A 24,363-nucleotide genomic window follows, 5' to 3' on the forward strand; every position below is an offset into this window, starting at 1 on the left:
CTTAGTAAGGCATGTTGCTGAGATGTGTCCCCAAACTCTAGCTCAACAGTATGTCACAGGCTCAGGAGGGAAGTGATGAACTTGGAGCCACGTATGTGATCGTGGGTAGGTGAACTCCTGAGCCTCAGTCTCCTCATCCATAAAATCAGTCTTCACTTAACTTCCGGGATTGCTGTAGCAGTCTCATAAGATAAAATACAACAAGGGATCCATTGCTCATTGTTACGTAAATGTCATAGGTTATTGTTGTTACTGCTATTCTCAGATGAGCTCAGATAGCTGTGGGGGGGGTGGGGGGGTGGGGGGGGGTGGGGTGAGGGGAGGTGGAGTCTTTCTCTGTAACGTGCAGTGGTCTCCCAGATCCTTCTCTGGGAGGGACACACATAGGCTCTGGAAGCTCTTAGAATATTGGAGTGGAGAAATAGTTGTTTCTGGGCCAATGGGATGGGGTGTGGAAGCAAACGCAGGGAGAAGAAAATCATGGAGAGTCCTGGAGGAAGACACTTGAAGTGAAAAACTTTGAGCTTTGGAGTCAGACTGTCTGGGTTTGAAGCCTAGCCAGCCCCTCCCTCTCTGGCTGTATGACTCAGGGAGGCCGCTTGTCTCTTCTGACTGTAAAGCAGACATGATTTTTATAAATCCATTTTTAAAGGGTTGTTACAAAGATTGTAAATAATGAAATTGAATAGAGCCTAAAATAGTAAATATCAATGAATAATGGCTATTGCTGAGTACCACTATTTCAATATAGTTGGCCCTTGAACACACAATGTGGTCGTTACTGGCGCTGACCCCCAAGCAGTTGAAAATCCATGTATAACTTTTGACTTCCCAGAAACTTGACTACCAATAGCTTACTATTGATTGGAAGCCTTAGCAGTAATATGAACAGTTGATTAACACATGTTTTGTATGTTATATGTATTATATATTGCAGTATCACAATAAAGGAAGCTATAGAAAAGAAAATCTTATTAAGAAAATCATAAGGAAGGGAAAATACATTTACAGCACCGTACCGTATCTATTTTTTAAAATTCACATAGAAGTGGACCCAGGCAGTTCAAGCCTGTGTTGTTCAAGGGTCAACTGTAATTCAACAAAAAAACCTCCTGTTTTGTATTCATACAAATACTGCATGGTGTCACTTCCACGTGGAGTCTTAAAAACAAAAAGAAGTTGAGCACATAGAAACAAAGTAGAATGGCAGGTGCTTGGGGTGGGGTTAATAGGGGGAAGTTAGTAAAAGGGGGCAAACTTTCAGTTATAAGGATCTGATCTAATGTATAACATGGTGACTATAGTTGATGATGCTGTATTGTAGAACTGAAATTTGCTAAGAGAATAGAACTGAAGTGTTCTCTCACACACACAAAAAGAGTAAATATGTGACGTGATGTATACGTTAATTAACTCGTTGTTATTAACGGCATGTACATATATGGAATCATCATGCTGTATTCTTTATTTTTTTAAATACTTCATTTATTTTTGAGAGAGAGAGAGAGAGAGAGAGAATGCAAGCGGGTGAGGGGCAGAGAGAGAGGAACACACAGAATCTGAAGCAGACTCCAATCTGAAGCAGGCTCCAGGCTCTGAGCTGTCGGCACAGAGCCCAATGCGGGGCTTGAACCCACAAACAGTGAGATCATGACCTGAGCTGAAGTTGGACGCTTAACTGACTGAGCCACTCAGGTATCCCTGTATTCTTTAAATATATTACAGTTTTATTTGTCAGTTGTACCTCAGTAAAGCTACAAATAAATACTTGTTCATAGAGGAAATGCCAGTTCATAGACTGAAAGGGACTCTGAGTTCCCCTGAATTACAGATGGGAAAGCTGAGGTCCAGGGAGGCTGGCCCAGGGTCACACAGCGATTGGTGGCAGAATGGAAGCCTCAATACAAGTCTTCAAAAGCCAGAGTAATTCCCTGTCCATCAAGCCTCTGAGATGGAGGCCTTCCCAGGACCCACACCTCGTTACAGGTGGCAGATCCCATGACTCAGAAGCCTTCTGAGTGCTCGTGGAACAGCATGTGCAGGTGCTCTGAGAAGTTGCAGAGGGCAGTGCAGACTGGAAACTAGGTTGGCAGAGCTGGGCCTGGGGCCCTGGGGGTCAGTGTCAGAGAAGAGGCTGAAGAGTCACATCACCAAGTCTCTCTCTGAGGAGAGGGAGCCACTGTGGGGCTTTAGAAGACAGAGGAACACAGTCAGACTTGTGTTTTCGAAAACTCACTCCAGGAGTGCGGTGAGGACACCATGTGACCTGGTTTGCCCAGTACAACACCAGTACAGTGGATGAAGTTTATGAAGTGCTGGTGTGTGTGTGTGTGTGTGTGTGTGTGTGTGTGTGTGTGTGGTGGTGGGGTGTTGGGTGGGCAGGGGTATTCCATAGAGCTCTCAAAGGCCTTTGTGTAGATTGTCATTTTTCTCATCTGATCTTCACAGTAGCTGTCAGAGGGAGGCAAAGCAGTTACTATCAGCCCTGTCCTCCAGATGAGGAAAACCAAGGGGCAGAAGTAAAGCACCTTGTCTGAGCTTCACTGGCCAAGAGGCTGGACTTTCATTCCAGCACTTTCCCCACTACAGCACACTGGGCTACGTATGCTGTAACCATGTCAGTAGTAAAAGTCATTTGGTCCAAAAGTAAATTAAAATACATTAAGGACAAGAGACATATTAGATGGCTTAGTAAATACTTGTTAATTTTTTCTACCATAAACTACAAAATTTAATAACAAATTTCTATAGCAAATTTTAACAAATGTAGTTTTCCGTTGCAAACAAACATCTATAGTCTCAAGGGTATGAGATAACAGTACTTATAAATACTGAAAGAAACTTTTTAATATCCTGAGAAGTCTCTTGGAGTAGGAAACAGACTTAGAAAGTCAGCTTTAAGGTAATAAAATAACGTACAGAATGGGAGAAAATGTTTGCAAGTCATATATCCAGCATCCAGAATACATAAAGTGCTCTTAAAACAAGAAAAAGAAAAAAAAAAAAACTAAAAAATGAGCAAAGTTACTAGAATAGACATTTCTTCAAAGAAGATATACAAATGGCCAATGGCACATTCAGAAAAGATACTCCACATCATTAATCATCAGAGAAATGCGTTATCAAAATCACCATGAGATACCACTCCACATCCACTAATATGGCGGTTAAAAACAAAAAGGGAAAATAGCAAGTGTTGGTTAAGATATGGAGAAACTGAAACTTATATACGTTGCTGGTGAGGATGTAAAATTGGATTCAGCCACTGTGGAATTTGTTGTGGGGGTGCCTGTAAAAGTTAAACGCAGGATTACCATATGACCCAGCAAGTCCACTCCTAGGTAAATAGCCAGATGAGTGGAAAACAGGCACTCACGCAAATGCATGTGTAAGAATATCCCCAGCAGCACTCTTCACAGAGGCCAAAAGGTGAAAGGGCGCAGACATCCACCAAGTGAATGGATAAACACATCTTAGTGTGCATTTACAACGGATACCAATCAGCTATTAACGAGAGTGAACTATTGACACGTGCTATAAGATGGATGAACCTCAGGGACGTGCTGCAGTGAAAGAAGGCGGACCCAGTCGGTCCCCTCTCTCGTATGATTCCATTTAGATGAAATATTTAGAATAAATATATCAATACAGTAAAGTCTATAGACACAGAAAGTAGCTGAGTGTTTGCTTAGGTCTGGGGGATGGGAGAATGAGAGTATGGGGAGCAGCTGCTTAATGGTGACAGCGTTTCTTTTTTGGGGTGATAACAATGTTTCAAAAGTACATGAAAGTGTTGGTTGAGCAACTTGTGAATGTACGAAGTGCATTTTAAAATGGTTAATTTTAGTTTTTAAGATACATAAAATACAGATGATGGGTTCAACTTAAATTAGGGTAAGAGGTATATTAATATTCAGTAGTAATTTTCTTCACTATTAAAATGTCATTTCTAATGTAGTGTTTTTGTTTATTTTTTTTTTAAGAGTTCAGCTTTTCACTGAACAGGTTACAGAAGAGGTTAGTCAAAAAACCAAAGCCCATGTCATCATCAGACTCTTCCGATTCTTCTTTCTTTGCTTCCACCTCCTTCTCGCCAGCTGGGGCAGCGGTGGTGGAGGGGGTGGGACCTCCCTCTGGTGCAGCACCAGCTGCTGGGGCAGGTCCACCAGCCCCTACACTGCAGATGGGGCTCCCGATGTTGACACTGGCCAGGGCCTGCCTTTGCAAACAAGCCTGGCCAGAAAGTTTCAGCATTTACACCTGCTGCTTCCGTGAGGGCGTTGCTATCCTCTGTGACTGTCACCGCATCGTGGTACAGGTTGAGGGCTGAGGAGATGCCGGCGAGCTGTGAGAAGGAGGCTATGGGCCGGTGAGCGCTGAGCGGGTGCTGCTGGGCACAGTGCTACTCACTGGATGAAGTGAAGGCCTCACCCCAACACAGCCTTAGCTTCCTCTAACGTACTGGATTTTCTACTCAAGGGTTAACTGCCTCCCAGATTATTCACAGGAACTGTGCCACAGTTTCCTCATCTGTTAAATGGGAATAATAATTGTACCTGCCTCATTTAGTTGTCCAGAGGATTAAATGAGTTGGGAGACATAAGTCTATACCTACGTAAACTACTTACATCCATGTAAACCTAGTTACGTTATGTAATTTTGATATATCCCTCCCAGATTATTCACAGGAACTATGCCACAGTTTCCTCATCTGTTAAATGGGAATAATAATTGTACCTGCCTCATTTAGTTGTCCAGAGGATTAAATGAGTTAGGAGATGTAAGTCTATACCTACGTAAACTACTTACATCCATGTAGACCTAGTTACGTTATGTAATTTTGATATATTTGCATATGTTTACATTTATATCATATATAAATTCCCTACTTTTTTCTGATTCCCAATTATTTCTCAACAAAACAAGCCGTTATTATATGCAAAGAACTTTGGCTTCATGAGGGGAAACTTCTTGGCTCTTTTTTCTTCTAGGAGACCGCCCCCTTGCAGCAAGATGTGCTGTCTTCCTCTAAGGCATTTCCCGTGTAGATATTAAGTCCTCACGTTAGAAGGTCATGCTGTGTCTGATACTTCACAGAGTTGGATGGGTAGATAGGGAGCTACAGCAGGACTGTTCTCAATAGGTGTCTAGTTTGCCTCCCCTTCCTCAACAACAAAACGTGTGGCTTTTATGGTCTCCACTTCCCCTCACAGTCCTTTGGCCAGAAATAATCACAGGGTCCTAATCCAGCTGCAAGGGATGCTAGGAGATTTATGGAGGTACATGGCCTCTTTGGTCAGCTACTAACTGTCTCTCCCACATAGGTTTGGAAGAATTTAAGGGACTCTGGGGAGCAGTTCACTGCTCGTTCTGACCTGACCTTGTAAACGTGTTCCGTGGAACTGAGTTCCAGGTTCTGGTTCCAGTTCCAAGTACCAGGACCCCTGTGGTCACATCCCTGCCTTGGTACCGTATCTCAGGTTTTATGAACATGAGTCCTGTCACGTGAGTCTGGGTCCCTGCTAGCTGCTGCTTACCTAATCTGCTTATATGCATCTATTTATTATCTGATGTTGAATACCATCCATCTCCCCGAGCCTCTGCCTTGTGCTGGACGTGTCGGCTTAACTTTTTCTGGCTGCCTGTTGCCAGACCTTTCCTCTGTTGCTCCCTTGCTGTGGCTGTCTTCCACAACCTGATCTACTCTGGTTTGACCCATCTCGTCATCATCAAAGGCCTGGTTCTGACCAAGGAAATGGAAAGCATAACCAAAAAGGAGAGAAAGTACAGAAAAGGAAGAGGCAGGTGACATAATAAATAAACATTATGTGTAGAATGGGTTCAAGTCTAAACTCTGCCACTTACTATCTATGTGACCTTAGCCAAGTTTGGAACCTTCCTAAAACCGGTTTCCTCAGTTACAACATGAGAGGGGTAGGACAAATGATCAGCCAATATTTTATGATTCTATGTGTAGGTAAGAAACCTACTGAATGTCTCTTGGGTTCTTCTGAGAGTAAGGAAGGAGGCCAGAGCATAGGCTCTGAGTGGAGGTGTTATGGGCAGAATTTTGAGTGGTAACTACTTAGGAGTATCCAGTCCTTCTGGGTAAATGTTTTCCTGGGCTTTACTGAGTAAACCCCAAAACTTGTACTCTCAAAAATGGAGAAGGGGGAGAGTTGGCTTTAAATATATTTCATTTGACTATGATGAAAGGATTAAAATTGCACAAGTAGGAAATTTATAGGGCACTTTACATTCTGCTCATTTTTGCACTAGTCAGAAAAGCTGAAATTCAGTATGTTCTCAAATTAGCTGAAGAAACCCCTTGTCAAAGACCCCTCAATCCATCTGGTTATCGTTATTAAATCATTATGGGGTGTGTGTGTTTTCCATAGGAAAAAAAATGAATAATCCCTTCAAATATGTAATTTTATAGGTTTTGAAATATGAAGGCAACTATTAAGGGAGCTATCAAAGCAGTCTGAGGTATAGTGTGAGTTGTCAGGGGAAAAATATAAGAGAATTTTCAATAACTGAAGGTTCGGCTGATTCTCATGCCAAGGCCTGGGGTTGTAAGAACACTTCTTGGAATTCCTGGAGACTGTTCATTGCGTGGAAGAATCTGGACCAAGGAGATAACTTCGGAATCACCTGGACCATATTAAAGTGACTGGGGGCTTGAAGGGGTAGAGAGGGCCCCCCCACCCCCGCAGACGTGTCTGCTAGCACAGCTGCCCTCCCAAAGCACAGCAGAGCCGAGAGCCTCTGTTCTTCTCCCTGTAGCATTTTATTCCAGGAGCACTTTTGCCTGTGCCAGCATTGCCTCTTAGACATCAACCCAAACAGGAAAACATTTTCCCTTAAGCAAGACGTAGTAGAAAGAGGGAGAGCCTGGATTCAGACAGATCTTGAGCCAGATCCAGGTTCCCAGGCCTCCCGCTGGTAAGCTTTGTGACCCTGGGCCAGCACAGTGCCTAGTCTATGGAACACTCCTGACCTAAACTGTTGAACCACGGCACTTACTTACCTGACTTGATCAGCAGTTTCCTTCCTATAAGATAGTGTTGAAGAGCACAGGCCTTAGAGTCATCACAGCTGGGATCAGATCCTGGCTTCACAAGTACTTAACCTCTCTATGCCTAAGTGTCTTCATCTACCAAATGAAAAGGATAGTGTCTATATCTTAAGCTGGTTATAATGATTGTATGGATCAAAAGCACTTAAAGCAGTGCCTGATACATAGTAACCACTCTTTATGTGTTTATTGTAAAAAGAGTATTCTGAAATTTTCTAACACATGATAAATGCTCCCAAAATATTATAGATGACGTTTTCATTTTCTCTATTTATTTTATTCACGTATTTTTATGTATTTCCATACGTATTATAAGCCCGTTTTAAAGTCTTCAGCATCCTCCAAAGGTTTCCATGAAGAAAACAAAACTCCCTTCCCACCATTCAGTGCTTTATAGCTGACCAAGTGCTTTAGGGAAAGAACTGATTTGACTCTGACTTCAGTCCTGCCCTGCATAGAGCCCACCTGGCTTGTCCTGGCTGGTCCCACAAGGAGACCTGGCATTTGGCTGGAGAAACTTGCTGCTGACTGGGCTCCCAGGTGCATCAAGCCCTAACAGGACACGATTAGTCATCATCATTCCCTGCTACCATCAAGGGCTACCTTGCAAAATATAGGAGGTGAATTCACTGTTGCCATCCCTGATTTGGGATGGGGATTGTTTTCTCACTAGAGGAAAAAAGTGCCTTTGAAAGTTGCCACCCGGATGGAAATTTAAATGTCTCTTTAATCTACTTCTACCAACTTTGAGAGTTGGTAAGTGATGAGGGCAGAGAGGAAAGGGGGAAACCCCTTAAAGAATGCAATATTGCCATTAATATGAAACTGTCAGAAAAAATTAAACCATAGTACTCAGTGCTAGTGGAAATGCAGTAAGACAGTTACTTATATACAGATTTGGCAATATGCCTAAAGAGACTTAAAACTGCTTGATCTCTCTAGAATGTAAGCTTCATGAAGGCAGGGATGTTTTGTATGTTTTGAATTTTGTTTGTTTGGGTTTTTTTGTTTTGTTTTGTTTTGTTTTTTGCTTATTACCAATTTAGAATGTCGTCCAACACCTAGCAAGTACTCATTAAATATTGAATGAATGAATGAATGAATGAATGAATGAAAGAGTTATCTCTAGAGGCCCATAGTAGTTTAATCTAAAACACAGTCAGAAAAAAATAAAATAGGGCCACCTGGATGGTTCAGTCAGTTAAGTATCCAACTTTAGTTCAGGTCGTGATCTCACGGTTTGTGAATTTGAGCCCCATATTGGGCTCTGTGCTGGTGGTGCAGAGCCTGCTTGGGATTCTCTCTCTCCCCCTCTCCCTGCTCCTTCCCTGTGCACACACACTCTCCCCCACCCCCCACCCTCAATAAACTTTAAAATATTTAAAAAGGAAAAAATAAAATAAATAAGAGAAAAAAAGTCAGGGGGCACCTGGGTGGCCCAGTTGGTTAAGTGTCTGACTCTTGATTTCAGCTCAGGTCATGACCTCATGGTTCATGAGATCAAGCCCTGTGTCTGACAGTGTGGAACCTGCTTGGGATTCCCTCTCTTCCTCCCTCTCTGCCCCTCCCCCATATGTGCTTGTGCACTCTCTCTCTCTCTCTCTTTCTCTCTCAAAATAAGTAAATTTAAAAAAAAAATTTTTTTTAACGTTTATTTATTTTTGAGACAGAGAGAGACAGACAGAGCATGAACGGGGGAGGGTCAGAGAGAGGGAGACACAGAATCGGAAACAGGCTCCAGGCTCCGAGCTGTCAGCACAGAGCCCGACGCGGGGCTCGAACTCACAGACCGCGAGATCGTGACCTGAGCCGAAGTCGGCCGCTCAACCGACTGAGCCACCCAGGCGCCCCTCAAAATAAGTAAATTAAAAAAAAAGAAAAAACAAATGCAAATGAAGTAGGTGCTCATCAAAACATAACTTTGTGAAAATTTGGAAACAATTATACTATACAAAACAGGAATTATTAGATAGGTGGAGTGTTTTTCAGTTTTTTAATAATGTTTTAAGTTGAAGCTTTAGTATGTGGGAAAATGCTTAGGTAGTTTTAAGTGAAAAAAAATTTTGAAATTTTGTATATAGTATGATCTCAACTTTGTTTAAACAATTTTTTTCTTAAGCATAGAAAAAATACTAGAATAAAATAGACCAAATCATTCAGTGGTTATCTCTGAGTTATGAGAATAGGTGTAATTTTTATTTAATTTTTCTTAACTTTTCAGTGTATAATAAGCATATATTTCTTTTAAATTTAGGGAAAAGATATATGTTACAAAATCCCTGTTGAACTCAGAGTTAGATGGAGATCAGGCTTGTGACCTAGCAATTTGCTGATTGTGTGTTGATGTTGCAGAGACTGCGTGTGGCTCATGTGACATATGTGAAGCTGTTGTTTCACAAAATGTTAAGCATAAAACCAAAGTATGTGATGATAGCTGTTGTTACCATTCTTACTATTGTGGTAGCAAAGTGGCACCTTTTGAGAAAGTTGTCCAGAGTATCGTAAGATCCTTCCGTGATGGGTGGTAAAATACCCAACAAGTTGGGAACGATATTGTCAGTTCCTGGAGGGGGACCCTGTCCTTTTTGGCTAGTACGAGGCCGGCATATTGCAGGTGCTTGCTGACTTTCACTGTGTGAGCAGAAAGGTTGAGGAATTGCTGATCCGCTGCCTTAACTTGTCAGGGTCACCATGACCTGCAACACTGCTACACAGAAGTAAGTCATTCTCCTGGCAGTGAGCTTAGTTCACAGACATCACCGCCATGCCACATCTTTGTTATCTTGTCATACACGGTCACACCGAATCCTTGTCATAACCCTGTGCAGAGTGGTCTGTATTACGCTAGGTTTTAGATGAGGAAGCTGAAGCCAGTGGAAAGGTAAACAAATCGCCCGAGGGCACATATGTGGTGACCAGTGGAGCCAGGATTCTCTTTGACTCTTCCCCTCACTGGCCCTCTTTCCAGAGGAGTGACCAGGCAGTTTGTTCTGAAGGTCTTGCTGAATTTGAGGGCTTCCTCAGATATTCCAGATGGTACCGTTCAAACCTTTTTGGTGGTTCCTAGACAGAAACAAAGAAAACTCAAAATCTCAGAATCTGAATAGGAATTGAGTAAAAATGCCCCCTTGTTGCTGGTTTCAGTAAAAATTCTTAGATAAATGGCGTATCTCAGATGTGGCGACTGAGCTGGCTACATCCAGCAATTGTCTGTGAAAACCATGGCTTCCCATTGGTTCCGATGAGATCCCCTGTGTTTGCCTACTTAAGGCCACAGGCCTCATGCTTCTCTCTCCTTGGATTTAGTAGTGAAGTCACCACAGGTAGGGAAGTGTTCCTTGACCTCTCTGATAGCCTTTGCCTTTGCCTTTGGAAGGTGGATTGTGTTTATATTATTCTTCCAAATTGTATTTTTTCAGTGAAGCTCAATAATCATTGTGGTATAAGTGGACCATTCTCCTTCCCAGTGGCTAAGAAACTAGCTCTGAGCATATGCTGAGAGCTGGTTCCAATTGAGGGACTCTAGAAAACAGCCGCAGGACACTACTGGTGACAACCCAGTGCCATTCTTCTTCCAGTGATTGAATTCTGGGGACTTACCTACCTGTCCTTTATCATGGGGCCATGACTGCAGTAACAGAATAGACCGGTGGAGAAGCTGGACTGGCTGGAGAAATGAAAAGGAACATGGCCCCAGTTCCCAACCCTTGCTTATCCTGCACGGCTTCGACTCTGGGTAAGATTTTGTTCACAGGAGGTTGTATTAGTTTGCCGGGGCTGCCATAACAAAATTCCATGACTGTGTGGCTTAAACAATAGAAATTCACTTTCTTTCAGCTCCAAAGGTTAAAAGTCCAAGATCAAGGTGTTAGCAGGTTGGGTTTCTTCTGAGGTCTCTCTCCTTGTATTATACATGGCCATCTTCTCCCCGCTTGTCTTCACGTGGTCTTTCCTCTGTGTTGTCTATGTCCCAATCTCTTCTTTAAGGGCAACAGTCATAGTGGATTAGAGTCCACTGTAACAACCCAATTTTAGCTTAATTGCCTCTTTTAAAAGCCCTAGCTCCAAACACAGTTATGTTCTGCAGTACTAGGGGTTAGGGCATGAATTTAGGGTTGAGGTACGGAGGGACACAACTCAGCCCATAACAAGAAAACTGCAGAGAATCAGAATAGAATGATTGAACAGTCACTTGCCACATTCCAAACCATGAAGGTTGGTGTCAGCAACTCCTCCAATGCTGGGGTGTCTAATCAGACCCCAGGAAAGGGAGAGCCTCAAGCAGACTGTGAGGACTCTAGCACAGATGCCTAAGCAGTGCTGAGAAATAGAAATGGGCAGTGGCCTCGATTTTCCAGCTTCAAACATCCAAGGCCTGCACGTGTTTTGTCTTCCCCAGATAGCTCAATACATCAGGAGGCATCATATCTTGCTTTCTCTCCCTCTGAAATGTACCTTGAAGCTCTCCCTTTTCCTCCATTCTGTTTCCTCTGCTCTGCCCTGGTATAGAGCGGCTTCCTCCATAGGGACAGTGACAGCGGCCTATCCCCACCTCATAGCCTCAGGCTCCGCCCCTCCCATCCACCACTCAGCTGTCAGAGGGCTCCTTTAATGTGAAGACTGGACCAGTACCTGCCTGCTTGATTGCCTTCCCTACTGCCTACAGGATAATTAGCATTCCTTAGCATGGTACATGAAGACCATACTTGAAAACCTTCGGGAGTTCCCTGCTGCCTCCAGAGTAATATAATTAGCAAAGCTTGCAGGCTCAGACCTGCATTTCAGTCTGGTCAGACCTGTTCTGCCATTATGACTGCCTGACATACCACTACCCCTCAGCCCTGCCCCTCCCCAACCCCCCCCCAGTATGGTCCAACTCCCCAGCTCTCCTCCTCTTCCCTCAGAAAGTCTGCCCTGCTTTCCTTCTCCTGCTTCGAAGCTTGAAGAAATGCCCAAAGTCAAGGTCACTTTTCTGTGGAGGCTTCCCCACTGTTTGCCCCAGCCCTCAAGGAGAATCATTCTCTCCCCCCAGAGCACTTGATACATTTCTCTGTGTGCTTAACATCTTGAATTGTTTCCTTTTCTTGACTTTGTCTCCATCACTGGCGTGTGAGCTCCTTAGCAAATGGACTTTATATAATCCATCTCTGTATCTCGCTGCCCCACACAGTCCCATGCCTCGTAGGTGCTTCATAGACAGGCTGTAGGTGAGTAAAGAGATGAAGTCACAGGAGTCTCTCCAGAACCTTGCTGATGGCCTGTGCTGTGGGCTTTCCAGGTTATCTGATGATGTCCTTTACAAACGTGAATGATGAGCTGTTCTGTGATAGTGTCCCTTGACCATTCTGCCTGCCACAGCACTTCGGTCCTTTGAGGGCCGAGCCCCCTCCCAGTTTGGGACAGTCAGCAGGACTGCTGTAACCCTGCACCCCATCACTGTGATGTGGGGCAGCACATGTGGAAGAAAAAAGCACACGTGGGGCCAGGCAGCAGTGGCTTAGCTGTCAGAGTGCCTGCCCAAGCAGAGCACACAGTGGATACTTGGCAATTGAATTCCCTTACTCATGTCATTCCTCCTGGGGCTGTCCAAGAATAAGATGCAGAAAAATGTTCTAGCAGTGCTCAGAAGCAGAAGAGATACAAGTACTTGTCCACCGTGGAAAAATAGCAAAGCTGGAAGGGACCTAAGGGGGGAAAAATCCAGCCCAATATATTTTCAGACACTTTTCTTTACCATAGAACCTTCTTTTTTTTTTTTTTAATTTTTTAAAATGTTTATTTATTTTGAGAGAGAGGGAGTGCTCGAGCAGGGGAGGGGCAGAGAGAGAGGGAGACACAGAATCTGAAGCAGGCTTCAGGCTCTGAGCTGTCAGCACAGAGCCCAATGTGGGGCTCAAACTCACAGACTGCAAGATCATGACCTGAGCCAAAGTCAGTCGCTTAACCAACTGAGCCACCCCGGCGCCCCCTACAGAACCTTCTTTCAAACAAAATCTCAAATAAGGAAGCCCAATGAATATCATAAAAGCTGGGTTAAACTGTGGTGGAGGAAGTAAGACAGACCCCCATTCCCACACCACTTCCTGCACAACACCACTGTGGAAACTCCTAATCTAGTTGTTCAACCTTGAAGACCATTCATTTATATTCATTCGTTAGTTTTCCCTCTCCTCCCTCCCTGTTCTCAACATTTGTTAAACACCTACTACAACGCAAGCACTAAGGTAAAAACCTAAGTGTCTAAACGGGGAGGCAGACTTGTAAACAAACACTTGCAGTATCTGACAGATATTTTTAGAGCTCTAGGGTGGCAGTGAGGTTACCAAGAAAGGAGAGAGCAAGTGATTCTCCAGTCAGTGCTCAAAATAAGGTTGCCGGAATTCCCAAGCCAGGAGATATATTCCCTAGCGTCTGCCGCTAAAGGAATAAAAGAGGGAGCTTTTGTGTTAGGAGCATGTGCACCTGCCCAGGCCTCCCAGCTCAGGGAGGTCTCCCCAGTGGAGTGCACAGAGCAGGCCCTGGCAGGTGGCAGAGGGCAGGGGGAGGAAGTCTCTCTCCAGCAGCTCAGGACACACAGCTGCCATCTCACAAAGAGCAGGGCCAGTGCCTTGGCCTGATGCTTTTGTCCTAGGGCACTAGGGAGTTAAGAAAGCCTTTGTGCCCAGACATCTTTGAATAATGTTGTCACTCATGAGTAAACCTGAGAGAAACCCAGGATTTCTTTCACCAGGAATGGATTGAGCCCATTAGTAAGGAAAGGGCCTTCCCCCACCCCTCATGTTCAGCAGCATTTTGGCCCTCTCACAGCCCGAGTCTGGGACAACGCCTTACCCCGTTAGTTGAGGTGTTTTCCCTTTCTGCACTAGTGAGCCAAAGGTTTTTGGAGGTTGAAATATGTGATTTGATATGGTCATTTTGAGTCTCCTTTGCCTTAGATGCCTGGAGAGGACATGACTTTAGTCCCCTTGCCGTGGTCTCCTCAGGGCCCCATCTGTGTTTGTGAGTGCCTGAGATAATACCTGTTGACAGTGAGAGCCCCTGAACACTTCCAAAACAAGTGATTGGCATATACTTGCAAATAGCACTTATTTCGTTCCTCTGAGAGGAGTTAAGAAAATGAGGGAGCTAATTAATGTGGACTAAGGGTGCATCCTGAACCGGGCACCCACCTTGGTGCCTGGTTCCCTCGATCCTTACACCAGCAATTACTGTGATGCTGTCTGTGTAATGTCTCTCCCTCTGACCTGCAGGCTCTAGGAAGGTGAGGGAGCCTGTCTTGTACACTGCCATAGCCCAGCTATGGCACGTACTAAGGCACACAATACATACGGTGAATGAATACACAAATGATTTTATATGACCTCCTGACGACCTTGTGGAATTGGTATTGTCCATTTGTAGATTAATAAATTGAGGTTCTAAGAAGCAACTTACTTGCATAAGGCTACATAGCCAGTCATTAACTCCAACATTTATTAACCCAGGGCTTTGAAATTGAACCCTTGTTTATACCTGAACCTGAAGGCACTTATCTTTTTTTTTTTTTTTTTTTTATAATAAAAAAGAAAAGAGAAGGAATTCTTTTTTCCATGGTCTAGGAACAATTCTTGTTCTGCCTTCTATTTATTTTCCTAAAAAAATTTTTAACGTTTTTTATTTTTGAGAGAAAGAGAGACAGAACATGAGCAGGGGAGGGGCAGAGAGAGAGGGAGAAGAATCCAAAGCAGGCTGTCAACACAGAGCCTGATGCGGGGCTGGAACTCACCAACTGTGAGATTATGACCTGAGCCGAAGTCGGACACTTAACCAACTGAGCCACCAGGTGCCCCTGCCTTCTCTTTAGATGAGAGCAACAGGTTACCCTCTCATAATTACAACTTTATGTCCTACCAGGTCTCTGGTAGTTGAGAGAGGGTGCTTGCTAGCACAAATGCTGAATGGTGGCCTTTTCCACGGTCTTTCTTGTGGAGTGTGATTCTGACTTTAAGAATGGAAAATGTCTTGGGAAATGGAGGAAGGTGTGGACTACAGTAGCTTTGAAGGGCTTTATTCCAGGGCTAAGACTTGAGTTAGGCTTCGGATGAGTAGGATTCACCAGAGGGCTGAGGCTGGACTCTCTAGGGACAGTGTGAGCCAGAGCATGGAAGGGGCAATGAGGAATGCAAAGTCACCCACCTGCCCGGAACAGAGACAGTTGGGGATCATGCCTTGCCCCCACTTAAAAGCCTATAGGAAGGAGTTCCTTGAACCACAGGCTTCTCAGCTGGAACCCAAAGTTCTCCATGACTTGGGCCTGCCTGTCCTGTGCTTGCCCAGACCTCTGACCTGCTGGGCCCAGCTGACCCCTGAAGCAGGCTGCACTGACCTTGAGCAGTATATCTCCTGGGCCTCAACATCTTACCCGGGATGCATTCTCCCTCCTTTGCCTATCGGCAGATCTTCTACTTGATCTTAGCTTAGATGTGACAGCCTTTGCAAAACTTTCCCGTCCACCATATTTGTGACCGCAAGCAATTAGCCCCCTTCTTCACACTCCCAACTCCTCTTCTATTTGCATCTATTTTTCTATCCAGCTTTGACCCAGCTTTCCCTTCCCTGCTCCATACCCTTCCACTTGGGTTATGGGAAAAACACCCTTCCCTTGTATCTTCAGTCCCTTCCAGAACATTCTCTCCAGCTCTATCTAGTAACATCTATAACTCTCACCCTGAGCTAACTTCTTGTTAACCCCTCTCACACTTGATTTTGCACTTCTCAACTCTCCAAGTCAGGACACAGGTAGGTACCCTTTTATTTGTTCCCTTTTATTTTAAAGCTGCCTTCGCCCATCCTCTTTTTTAAACAAACAAATAGCTTCCACAGCAACCAGGTCTGCTTCTCTGCTCCTTTTCTTAAGAGTTGTGCTGTTGAGAGATACTGACCTTTTCTCCTTTTCATCGCCGTCCCTTACCACCTTTCATTCCTTGAGGACTTTGGCACGAGCTTACAGACTTTCCCCAGCCCTGCCATCATCTTGGATGGCTCCAGCATCGGTACGGCTGGCTCCTCCAACGCCCTGGCCTCTCCCAGCTGGAAAACTTTTCCTCCGCATTCCCCCGCAGCGACTCCCAGAGTCACACCCTGGACCTTGGCACTGGGCGAAATTCCTCTGTGTGAATCACATAAATCCTAGAATCATAGAAATTGGTGATTCTAACCACACACCCCGGCCAGAGACACTGTGTGGTTGGCCAGCCCTCTGAACTCCCCAAGTCTCCTGTCTCCTGTGCACCTCTGTGTCTCGGTCATCACTCCTGGCCACCAACCTAATCCAGTCCTGCTTGGAGTTCGTGATCCGCCATTCCTGCCCCTCCTGTCAGTGCCCAAGATTTTGTGCACCTTTATCTTTCATTGCACTCTTTTGAGAGAAGTCACAACCCTGGATAAACCCGGCGCTCACTTTCTCCATGGCTGAGGCAGGTGGTCAAGCCACGTTAGAGGAAAACGTGCAACAGAAGAAAGGGGACATACATAAATTTACGATCATCAGTCTGAATGGAGCCCAGTGATGTCATTGTTTCTCTGATCACCTTGCTCTCACACTCTCCACAACCTCTCTTTGGAAACCTCTCTACTCTGGCATCACCAACCCTCCCTCCCCGCAGATGATTTCCGCATGGTGCATGTAAGAGCACTGCACCTCCACGTGGCCGTGCCTCTCTCCCTCCTGTTCCAGCAGCTGAGGGGGCCTCCTCTGTCCAGGACCAGTCCCTCCACCTGGGCTCTGGCTCCCATCCTCTCCCTTCCTGAGCAACTCCTCCCATCAGCATTTCAACATGCTCAAGCCTCTCCACCTTAAGCCACTTGCCTTTGGTAGCCAAACTTTTGGAGAGTTGTGTGTGTTTGCTGTTTGTTTTCTTGCCTCCTGCTCTCTCTTCCAACTACCCCAGTCTTTCTGGAGCAGACCTTCACTGGCTTACAGGGGACCTCCTCTTTGCTGAATCCAGCAGACAGTTTTCAGTCCTCATGTTACCTGACCTTTCAGAGAAATTCAGCAGTGTTGACGACTCCCTCCTTCCTTCCAGAAATGCTCCTCTTTGGCCATCTTGTGACAACCCAATTTCTCGTTCCCCTTCTGCCTCTCAGTTTCTCAGACTCCCTCCTTCCTTCCAGAAATGCTCCTCTTTGGCCATCTTGTGACAACCCAATTTCTCCTTCCCCTTCTGCCTCTCAGTTTCTGTCCCTTCTCACCTTCCTCTAGCACTTTATCCCCTTTATCCAGCTTTCACATGCTGAAGTGTCTTCAGGCTCCTGCCTAGGCTCTTCCGCATTCTAAAGTCTCTCCATGGAGTCTCAATTACCACCTGTTTGCTTCAGGTTCATTCTCTAGCCCTCTCTCTACGACCCAGACTTACAGATGCCCAGTTGCCCACTTGACATCTACAGGTGGCTGTCTCACAGGCTATCACACTCAGGGGGTACAAAGTGCAATTTGAGATGTTCTCCTTTCCTTCCATCCCCTCCCCCTAAGTATCCTGGTCCTCACTCTTTGGCATCCCACTTCAGGGACACCGTCACAGTCATCTACTCAGTTCTGTTGGCAATTATCCTTGACCCCTGCCTCTCACTCAACCCCAAATCTTGTCCATTACCAGCTACTGTGCATCTCTTTCCTCCAGACATCTCATCCTTCCAGCTCTCTCCATCGGCACCCCACGATTCTAGTCCAACCTGCCATTACATTTTACCTAGATTATTGCAGGGATCTTCCAAGTTATTAACACATTCTTAGTCCCCTCCAAAAATTCTCACTGTAGCCAAAGCGATCATTTGCGAAAAAACTGCAAAGTGAATTATGTCTCTTCTCTTTCAAACCTTTCTGGGTTCTCCCATTGCCCTGTGGCTGAAAACAAGTCCTTAGCAAAGTCACTCACCTGCTGCACCATCTTGGTTCGGCCTGTGTTCATTCCTCTTTCAGAGTCTGTGAACATGCTGTTTCTTCTCCACTTAGTGTGTTTGTCTTTTCTCTGCTTAACTCTGCCTTGGTGCATGGCCTGATTAACTCTTTATTTATCTTTCATATCTCATCTTAAATGTTGCTTCCTTAGGGATGGCTCTCCCGATCACCTCCTCCCTCCAAAGGAAACCACATCAGGGATCCTGGTTCCTCCCTTGCTGTCATCGCATCCTCTGCATCTGCTCTGTAGTAGTTCTGTGTGTGTGTGTTCTTTTTTTTAATTTTATTTTTTATGTTTTTAAATTTACATCCAAATTAGTTAGCATATAGTGCAACAATGATTTCAGGAGTAGATTCCTTAGTGCCCCTTATCCATTTAGCCCATACCCCCTCCCAAAACCCCTCCAGCAACCTTCTGTTTGTTCTCCATATTTAAGAGTATCTTATGTTTTGTCCCCCTCCCTGTTCTTGTATTATTTTTGCTTCCCTTCCCTTTTGTTCATCTGTTCTGTGTCTTAAAGTCCTCATATGAGTGAAGTCATATGATATTTGCCTTTCTCTGACTAATTTCACTTAGTGTAATACCCTCCAGTTCGATCCACGTAGTTGCAAATGGCAAGATTTCATTCTTTTTTATTGCCGAGTAATACGCCATTGTATATATATACCACATCATCTTTATCCATTCATCTGTCGATGGACATTTTGGCTCTTTCCATACTTTTGCTATTGTTGATAGTGCTGCTATAAACATGGGGATGCATGAGTCCCTTCGAAACAGCACACCTATATCCCTTGGATAAATGCCTAGTAGGGCAATTGCTGGGTTGTAGGGTAGTTCTATTTTTAGTTTTTTTAGGAATCTCCATACTATTTTCCAGAGTGACTGCACCAGCTTGCATTTTCACCAACAATGCAAAAGAGATCCTCTTTCTCTGCATGCTCTGTAGTATTTCTTATCATGAAAGGATTCCTTAGATAATCATTTATTTATTGTCTTCCCTGCTGGCACATGAGCTTCTCTTTTTCACAGCTGTATCCCCAGCCTAGCACACTGCCTTGTGCACTCAACAAATTTTTGTCAAATGAATGTTGTTGACTTGTTTTGTAACTTTGTTTGCATGAGTGACAAGTCACTTTGTCTTGTGTCTTCTGTGTTAATTTCCCCTACTGGAACATAAGATTCAGGCTTTTTCATCTCTCTTTAAACCTGTATCTAGAATTGTGCATGTCATACAGTATGTGCTGAATGAATGAATGAATGAATGACAACTAGTTTGTGTGAGAAGAGTGGGCCAGATGCTGGACATCTCAACAGAGACAGCAATGAGAAAAGTATTCTAAGGTCCTTATCTGTAAGCCGTGGGTTATCTGGTTTGCATTAACTTTCAGCCATAAAAATACTTTAGAGATTTGTTCCTTATAAAAAGCCAGCCTCTGATCCTGGTTTCTCACCAAGGTTTAATTGTCCCAAAAGCCCAGATACTTAACTTGAAGCTTCTGTTCTGTCCTTTTTTTTTTTTTTTTTTTTTTTTTATAACAGAGAAATCCCTTTGTTTCAACTGAATAGAAACAACTTGGCTTTGGTCTTCTTCATAGGCATGGAAGCTGATGTTCTCTTTCTATTATAAACCTACCCAGTGCCAGGACTCTCATTAGGATTTTCCACTAAGGACAAAGAGAGATCTTGCTACGACAGTGTATGATGATGAGTACTATCATTGTGCTTTTGTGCTATGCAGTCTTCATACTTTAAGGCAGTAACGTTAATAAAGAATTATATTAAATAGCAGTATTTTTCCTTCTTGTCATTGCTGCTCATTTAAAAAGCTGTATCTTTACTGGGGTGCCTGGCTCAGTTGGTTAAGCATCTGGCTCTTGGTTTTGGCTCAAGTCATGATCTCGCAGTTTTGTGAGTTTGTGCCCTGCATCAGGCTCTGCCGCTGGTGGCATGGAACCTGCTTGGGATTCTCTGTCCCCCTCTCTCTCTGCCCCTCCCCTCTCACTCTGTCTCTCTCAGAATAAATAAATAAACTTCAAAAAAAAAAAAAAAAAGATGTACCTTTACTAATAAGTCAGCATCCACCCACCCATCCTCCTTAATTAAGCAATTGTCCTAAATGATCTCTATTGAGATAATTTCCAAGGACAATACCCACACCTTTCCTCCTGAATCTGTGTGTTGTGGATTAGAACTTGTGCAGGTGAAAGAAAAGCCCAGACTCTCTGTAATCAGCATTTAATGGTACAGGCCTAGGACTTGAATTTCTAGCCAGCAACCCCAGGCACTCCTGATGTACAGTGAACTTAGAGACTCAGAGTCCTTAATTATAAGTGTAAGTCCTTCAACCTTTCATCCTTCAGTGCACTTTTGTGATTGGCAGACAGACATAGAAGGGTGCTCTCTGCAGAGGAACCAGCATATACACACACAGAGGCATGAAAATGCCCAGTTTGCTAGGAATGATCTAGTTTGCTGTATTGAAGGCTACCCATGGAGGCTGGCAAGAGATGAAGTCAGAAATGACACACAGATTATGAAAAGCCTTGTAGGCTTTAATAAAGATGTTTTAGGTTAGGAAGTGAAATTATCTAATTTGGTTTTTGAAAAATGTCTGGCAGAAGTTCTAAAAGGTATATTCCAGGGGCAGGACAATGACAGCTTGGGTGAGAGTAGGGAAGACCAGAGTCCAGCTGTTGAAGAACTATCGGTTTATTAGAGACCAGGGAGACACTGAAGAGATCAAGAGGATGAGAATGAGGCACTTGGACAAGAGAGGAAAAATTAGAACCATTTAGGAGATAAAACTCCATCTGAATTTAGCAATGACTGCATATATGGGTTGGGTTGTAAGGAATACAGGATGCCTCTGGAGTTTCCCCTGGGCTAATGGACTTTCTCTGGAGTTCCATTGTTGAGGAGAGAGTGCAGGACGGAGTTCTGGCAAGAAAGATGAGTTTGGTTTGGAGCATGTGGTATTTGACATGCCTATGAGACATGTAGGTCGTGATGCCCAGGGAGCAGATGGATATACATGTCTGGAATTTAAATGATTCTGGGGACATGATGCAAAGCATTGCCCTTGCTTGCCACCAGCTTATCACCCAAAGCGCTGTATTTAACGTAACGATAGCTGGCATTTGGTTTAGTAAGTCCTTACTAAACGTCAGACACCCTGTTGCACAGGACACATTATGAAATAGGTACTGTTACCATCCCCGATTTAAAGGGGAGGAACCTGAAACTTTTAGGTAATGTACCTAGGCCATGTATCTTGTAAGGGTCAGAGCTGGGATTCAAGCAGCTGTCTAAGTCCACCACTGGTAATCACTATCCTGTGTTACATTGTTTCTCAACTGTTCCAGCCACACCTGCAGTTAAACAGGCACTTTACATCACAAACCAGCACCCATAGATACACACTACCCTGTGTGCACCACTCACACAGGCAATTAAATAAACAGTGAGCCAAACAGTACTCACCCTCACTAAACTGATGCAACCCTATATTTTCTATTCAAATCCATCATTTTTTAAAATGTCGGTTGTTCCCAGGGCGCCTGGGTGTCGGTTTAGTGTCCAACTTCGTCTCAGGTCATGATCTCATGGTCCATGGGTTCAGCCCTGCGTTGGGCTCTGTGCTGACAGATCAGAGCCTGGAGCCTGCTTTGGATTCTGTCTACCTCTCTCTCTGCCCCTCCCCTACTCATGCTCTGTCTCTCTCCATCTCTCAAAAATGAATAAACGTTAAAAAAACATTTTTTTAATGTCAGTTTTTCCCTAGTAAATTGATTTCACAGCCAGAGTCTGAGTCTGGCAAACACTGCTCTATTTTGCTCTCCTGGGGAGAGCATTTCATTTCTATTCCCAGTCCTTGTCATTCCCTGCACCTTTGGAGAAAGAACACTGAAATGGTGCTGCATGTGTCCTACTTTTGTCTCTAGAGAAGGTATTAAAGGTAAAAGCTTGGGAACACTCACTTCCATAGACTGCTTGAGCCTCGTCTTTAATGTGGCTGACCGAGGTCATTGTAGAATGTGCAAAATCACAGCAAAGAATGCAGTGCAAAACAGTGTGAGCAAAATAGTGATTGCCAGTATGAGCTTTAGTGGCACACAGGCCTGGGTTCGTATTCCAGCTCTATACCTTATTAACCGTATAATTTGGGGCAGATACTTTACTTCAGAGGGTATTGTAGAAGGATAAAATTGAAATAGTGTGCTGATTCTTTCAATAGCTACACAAGCCTAGCCCTTAGTAGACTAACTTACAAACTGAATATTCATCTGTAAATGCAAATTAAAATTTGCAGGATATTTAGTAACGACCCAATCATTCAATGATCAGTAAGCTATTAGTAAGTCATTTAAAGGAGACTTTATTTTATTTTATTTTTTTAAATGTTTATTTAATTTGAGAGAAAGAGAGAGAGCAGGGGAGGGGTAGAGGGGGTAGAGAGAGGGAATCCCAAGCAGGCTCTGCACTGTCAGCACAGAGCCCAACGTGGGACTTGAACTCACGAAACTATGAGAGCCGAAACAAGAGTCAGACACTTAACCCACTGAGCCACCCAGGGGCCCCTAAACGAGACTTTGAATATTGATTTTACTTAACACAGGATGAAGTAGGTCTTAGAAGAGCTTGGTGGCTAAATGTCACTAAATATAGCCCTGGGCACAGAGTTGTTTATTTCAGGACATTTGGAGGGGAGGTTACCCTGCGAGTTTTCCTTCAGAGTAGACAGTGTCACTCCAGAACAGCTGTGTTACATGTGCAGGAATCCCAGTGCCCTTACAGGAAATCATCAGTGGAAAGAGCTGTTTGATTAAATACAAACCTATACCGAAACTTATAGGTCCCAGAGCTGATAATGTTTATGAAATGAGAACTCTTCTAGAAGACTTTGAAATTAATGAGGTGAAAAAGTTAGATTCTGTCTCATGAGGGAAGAAAGAACCAGTTCGACGTCGATTAGAGAAGCAAAGTACTGGGTACGAATAAGCTCACAGGCTTACGGTTCTACATTTCCTTTCCCTTTCTTTTAATATAAATCTAATTTAAAAATGGAAATACAGTTCAGAAAGCATTCCTGGTACTTGAACTTTTAACTTTCAGTCCAGTCCCCTTTGACTTTCTCTCATTAATTTTAGATTTCCATCAGGTTGTCACTACTAGTTAAAATTTATCAGGGACATACTCTTAACCCCCAGGTAAATGGTGTCCCAAATGTGAGTACCAAGAAAGATAAATACACTGGACTGAGGATAGAGGTAAGAGAGGGCACAATAAACAGGATGAGAAAATTTTTTTTAATGCTTATTTATTTATTTTTGAGAGAGAGATAGAGAGCGAGCAGGGGAGGGGCAGAGAGAGAGGGAGACAGAATCCCAAGTAGGCTCCGTGCCATCAGCGCAGAGCCCGATGTGGGGCTTGAACCTACAAACCATGAGATCATGACCTGAGCCAAAACCAAGAGTTGGATGCTTAACCAACTGAGCACCCACGCGCCCCTTGGATGAGAAATTCTAAGGACACTCTAGGCTACTGTACCTCTCAGGAGCATGATATCCATGAAGTCTTGCATTCTTTGCCATGCTCAGCATCTAGTAAGGACCCGGACACAGCTCTGTTTACTGAGTGCCTCAACGAGCTGGGCACACCATGCAGGGGGATCCGTTAGTCCTCACAGCAGTCTTTGGAAATGGGTATTGCTATCTTCATTCCATAGATGAGGAAACTGAGGATCAGAGAGGTTAAGAAAGCTGTCCAGGATCACAGAGCTGTTGGGGACAGAGCCACAGTTTGAATACAGGGCCAGTGACTTCGAAGCCTGATCTCCCTTCTCCATGGCCTCTCATGGGCAAGTCTGTACCTGAACTCTAGCAGAAAACACCACCAGTGTTATTTTGCTGAGCACCCCAGCCTGCCAGGCACTAGATTAGTCTGCATAATTCCAAATTAATTCCAAAATATAAAATGGTGTAAAGGACACTGGTTTGAATGAATAGATCACTAAACTGAAATCCCATGGAGGCAGAGGACATATATATTTGGTCCCTCACTGTATATCGGATGCCTAGTATGTGGCTGATCCTCAAAGCATACTTGCTAAATGAATGATTATGTAAAAAATTAATGAACCAACAATTTTAAATGGAATTCAAAGTTCAAGTCCCATTTCTGCAAATTGCTGGGGCTTCGATTTTAGGGAAATCATTTCATTGTCTTAGCCTTAGCGTTACCATCTGCAAGATGAGCATAACACTTTCATAGCCTGCCTTATAGGGGACTGGTCTTTACTGTACCTTGGGACAGCCTGTGGCTGTTTAGAAACTCCTCATCCAGGCG

The 24,363-nt window shown here is 44.1% G+C and overlaps 1 protein-coding gene and 1 pseudogene across 3 annotated transcripts in view; one reads left to right on the top strand and one right to left on the bottom strand.

The window, feature by feature from the left end:
* ME3 (malic enzyme 3) overlaps positions 1-24,363 on the top strand; it is a 184,034-nt gene that overhangs the window by 48,077 nt on the left and 111,594 nt on the right. The gene's annotated exons all lie outside the window — the stretch shown is intronic.
* LOC122231250 lies at positions 3,979-18,048 on the bottom strand (annotated as a pseudogene).

This window comes from Panthera tigris, chromosome D1, assembly GCF_018350195.1.
Source record: "Panthera tigris isolate Pti1 chromosome D1, P.tigris_Pti1_mat1.1, whole genome shotgun sequence".
Classification (NCBI taxonomy): Eukaryota; Metazoa; Chordata; class Mammalia; order Carnivora; family Felidae; genus Panthera; species Panthera tigris.